The 5,165-nt window shown below is 38.9% G+C and overlaps 1 pseudogene; it reads left to right on the top strand.

Annotated features, from left to right (window-relative positions):
• Positions 1 to 416: 416 nt before the first annotated feature.
• LOC148684629 (uncharacterized) lies at positions 417 to 1,505 on the top strand (annotated as a pseudogene).
• The last annotated feature ends 3,660 nt before the right edge of the window (positions 1,506 to 5,165 follow it).

The following is a 5,165-nucleotide window of genomic DNA, read 5'->3' as shown; positions in this document are numbered from 1 at the left end:
GGCGTGCTTGGAGTTGTTCAGCAAAAACAACAGTACTGTGGAACTTTAAAAGCCAAGACATTTATTTTGGCATCAGCTTTTGTCCTCTAGATGTTTTGGGCAATTCCTGTTGTAGTCCAACTGGCTGAAGAAGATGGGAGTTGTAGTCTACGGTGTATAGAGGTTGGCAAAGACTGGGTCCTAAAAGTATATATATCAAGAGTCTAAGGCATCTTCAGCATGTGATGTATTTATACAGGGTCCCACTGTCCCACATAGGAATACATTGCAAATGGGATGTACTTTTGTCTTGTGAAAGAAGCAGGGTGGTTTCCCCCTGTTAAATTATTACAATCCAAATATATAAATCATATATCACCATAATATATAAGCCATCCTATCTTTAAATCAAAATGTAATATTAATTTATAACTGCTATGGACAGCAGCAACAATGCAACTCAGAATTATGTCAGTGATGAAAGTAATACATATGGCCGAATGTTATCTTGATATTTCACATTTCAGTGATTTATGAATAAACTCCACTTTTTAATGAATTTGTCTGGTGAACATCCTTTCTGACACCTCTGATGATATGTCTCATTTGGCTTACAGAACTACTGTCCAAATGTGCTTATACTAGGAGAGAAGCAAGGTTTTAAACAAGACCATAAAGAGATCAAGATTCACAGATGTTCCAGTTGTTCCCATCTTAAATGAAAAAAAGAAAATGGCATATATCCAAACAGGGGAGGTGGGCCACTGCCCTCTGTTGGTGGGCTAGCCTTACCTGGCAGATAGCACCAGTGGTCTAAGCAGCACCAGATATTTCCACAAAACTGGGAAGGTCCAGGGGAAGTGTCAGCAGTAGATCCTACAATTTGCTCTACAATGTTCAGCAAATTAAAAAAAAAAAGCATCAACACTACAAGAAACAGGTTCAAAAGACTGGAAGAACATTGGAGCAATTCTGTCTTCACATGAGAGGAATACTGACCATTTAGAAAACTATCAGATGTGGGGGGGGGGAGAGTTGAATTGCACTTATCTAAATGAAAAACAATTGATGATATTAACCAGCAGAAAATTAGGCAAAAAGAACAATATTGGCAATAAATCTTGGAACACTTGATTGCTTTGGTCAGAGTTCTTGGCATGCTAAACTTGGCATTACGTGGTATACAACTGAAACATTCTACACTGCTAGAAATAGAATTTTTTGAAGTGGGTATAATATCTAGCCCTTTTTTATCCTATCATGAATGAATGTTAGCACAGAGTTAAAGATCAATAAACAAGGATTAACTAGCTAGAAAAATATATCCAAAATGAGCTTACACAGCTTACACAGTAGCTGCTATAAAGCAGAAAATTTTAACACATGCAAACTCAGCCAAATACTAATTAATTATTCTGCACTGCATGTCTTATATAAGTCATATTGAACAAACAACCATTTTACTGTGTTATGTTGATGTAATTAAATAATCAGATAATGAGATCATCACTGATATGATTCTATGATTCTATGAGATGTTCTGAGCCTGAGGTCTGAGAGAACATTTCTTGGGAGCTTGAGCAACTGGGATTACCAATTGAGAATCTGCATGGTCAAGGTTTTGATAAGGGGAGTAACAGTAAAGGCAAAGGAAATGACATACAAAAGAGGGTTCTGGATATAAACACATGTGTCTCTTTTTTGTGTGCCCTGCAATGCATATGCTTTAAACTTTGCTAAAAGCTGTCCACCATTTTCCAATTCAGTCCACCAATCCACATTTTTCTCTCCCCTTTCACCGCTTTCCTTTCTGCCTCTCCCACCGAATGTAGTCCGGAAAAAAGAAACAGTTCTCTCTCCTTCCGCCACTTTCGCTTACCCCCGCCTCTCCGTTGCCTCCACTTTAATGTGCCGGTACGGATTGGCACTTTCCTTTTATTCTTGAATTTGGTGATTTCAGGGTGAGTGCTCTCTCTTTTTATTTATTATTTTAAAATGCACAAAGTCACTTTAAACAAGTTTCTAGCGCGATAAGCCGGTTCAATCCCCCGATTCTTCCTCCCACTTAGCGGCCACTCCTTCTCTCTCTCCTTCCTCCTCCTTTCTCCTCCTCACCTTGATTATGGTCTGCAGTTGTTTTATATTTCGTATTTTGTATCGTCGGGATGCCTTGAGCGCTTGCTGGCTAGGACCTTAGCGTCTTTCGGCAGGCAGGCTGTCAGTTTAGCGCCTGGCTCCTCTTTTCCCCTCTCACTGATTCTAGCGCCGGGGTAAAGTTCCGCCACTCGTGACGCCACTCTCCTCCTCTCAGGCGATAGCCCCGTGCTATCCCTTTGCTCCGGGGGGGGGGAATACGACGCCCCCACCCCCTCGCTCTTGCCGCCGATCGCCGTGGGGTTCTCTGCTTTTGCGGAGCTCCTCCACTGTGTGTCCTACCACCAGCATGGTGCCGCTAAATGTTGTCTGGAAGCAACTAATTTCTTCAGTTTTGTTCAACAGATCTATATCTTTATTATTATTATTATTATTATTAATAATTATTAATTATTAATTATTCTTTTGCACCAACTCAGCATTGGCAAATTCTAACTAGCCATGTACCAGACTTAGGCAAAGCTGTTAAGTCATTGAGCAAAACAAGGTGAGAGAGTTGGATCAATGCTGTGAAACCACTGAGATATCATCTTGGTAGTATATATGATGCTTTAATAGAGATATTTGATGGCACAAGCTTAAAAGGTTTACCTGGAAATACTTCCTCAATTGAAGCTCAGGCCCGTGCTGATGCAATTTTAAAGTTCAGGTCTGTGGTATCTTTTGTTACACGGTACAACTTCCCTTTTGAAGATAATCTTACAAGCAAGCTACTACAAAATAAGGAAGCTGAATTCAGCTTTAAATTCAGCTACAAGCCAATTGCAAGTGACCCAGAATTACCTTGTGGGCTGCAGGTGTGATGAGGGTTTTCAACGAGTTTTGATAGATGCTACTAAGATTGCAAAGGAGCTAGAAATACTACCAAAGTTAGAGACAGAACAAGTTAGAAAAAGGAGAAGCAAACAGCAGGCATTGAAGGATCCAAAGCAGAAATTCAAAGTAGGTTTCTACAATGCTGTTTTAGGCATGGCCATACAGTCTGTTGGAGAGAGATTTCAACAGCTACAACAATATATTTGGCTTCCTGTACGATGTACAGGCAACAATCAATTAACACACGTCTGAGTTTGCACACATGTACAACACTGGACCCGGAAGTGAGCTGAAAATGTTACTAAACACATGACTAAAAGGGCGTAATGGGGGAATAATGGGATGGGAAATGCTTATACATGCTCTGTTGACACGCACAGGGGCAGGGAATGGAACCTCCATATGAAATTGTCATCAGCTGTATACAATTTCAACAATAAATCTACTGAATATGTACTTAAATTTAAGGGCTGCAAGAATTTTGAAAAATCATTGATGCATAATGGAAACAAAGATATTGATGTTGGAGATCTGTGCTGTGAATTTATACCAATACAGTGGTACCTTGGTTCTCGAACTTAATCCATTCCAAAAGTCTGTTCCAAAACCAAAGCGTTCCAAAACCAAGGCATGCTTTCCCATAGAAAGTAATGAAAATTGGATTAATCCATTCCACTTAAAAAAAACAACAACAACTCTAAAACGGCAATTTAACATGAATTTTACTATCTAACGAGACCACTGATCCATAAAATGAAAGCAATAAACAATGTACTGCAGTCGCACAATCAATCAATCAGTAGCTGAACTGGGTTCCACTCAGTCACAAAATCAAAACTAAAAAGCCGCAAAAACAAAAACGCAAAATAAATAGCAAAAACAGACAAACCTCGGTGTAACACTCAAAACAGAAGCGTAACACTCAAAACGGAGCGTGTTCATGCTTCCAAAAAAGTTCGCAAACCGGAACACTTACCGGTATCCTGGTTTGCAATGTTTGGGTTCCAAGTTGTTTGAGTACCAAGTCGTTTGAGAACCAAGGTACCACTGTAGCTCAAAGACTTTCAAAGTCTATGCCACCATAAGGAGTACTTCTTTTCATACTATAACAAAAAATATCCTGGATAATGTGCCTAATGTTTCTCTCGCTCTAAAGATCATTCTCATACTTCCGGTGCCAGTGACAAGTGGTGAAAGCAGTTTCTCAAAGCTCAAGCTTATAAAAACGTACAATCATCCAACAATGGTGCAAAAGAGACTAGTTGGCTCGGCAACTATATCAATTGAACATCAGTGCTTGATCTGAAGGAATCGGTGACAAAATTTGCAAAGGAAAAGGCATACAAAGTGAGATTTTGATGTGCCTGAAATTGAAACTTTTAAGAGACTTAAATATTAGCATCACAATTCGCAAGATTATTCAAAATGATTTCTGTGCTGAAACATTTTCTTTCATGTTTGAAAAAAGATAATCTGATTGCTGTAATACTTATTCTTGTGATTTAAAATAAATCTAGCAGTTTCAAGTTTTGTGCCTTTCATTTTTTTCTGCAAGAAATCTGTTTCTGAAAATTGAAGTTGGCATCTTTCTTTGGGGTAGCCTGGCACTGGTACTGCTTTCAGACTTCCTATAGGCATCTGGTTGGACACTGTGAGAACGTGATCTGGACTAGATGGCATTTTTGCCTGATCCAACTGGGCTCTTATTTTTATGCTTGTAAACGGCATGTTTTATTTTCCCCTAATTGTCACAGATCTACACTATTCTGTGCTGCTTTTCCAACCTTTGGATGAAATAATAAAGAGAAGCTTGGAAAGACCTTGTCATTAAAAAAAGAAGAAGATAAATAATTGTTTTAAAATCAGGTCATGAAATTCAAAAGGTGATCTATCAGAATAGAAAATGGAATTTATTTAATTAGCTTTAGAAATTAGAGTTGACAGTATCCCTCTAAGCTCATTGCATCATGTTCTGTCCTTGTTCACTAATGAGAGTGATTGGTCTCTGTCCTTCTCTCTCTCTCTCTCTCTCTCTCTCTCTCTCTCTCTCTCTGAAGACATAGTTCCATGTTGATAATGACTAGGTTATTGGGCTTTAGTGGTATATTAATAATCCTCCCTGGAGTCAGGCAGTAACCTGAATTGCAGACTATGCTAGCTATTCTTTGCCTAATGTCACATCATGCCACCATAAAATATTGTTCGGGAGGAAAATT

The sequence above is a fragment of the Zootoca vivipara genome, chromosome 9 (assembly GCF_965207765.1).
Source record: "Zootoca vivipara chromosome 9, rZooViv2.hap1.1, whole genome shotgun sequence".
NCBI lineage: Eukaryota > Metazoa > Chordata > Lepidosauria > Squamata > Lacertidae > Zootoca > Zootoca vivipara.
Note: the sequence above shows the minus strand (reverse complement) of the source record. Positions and strands in the feature narration are given on the sequence as shown.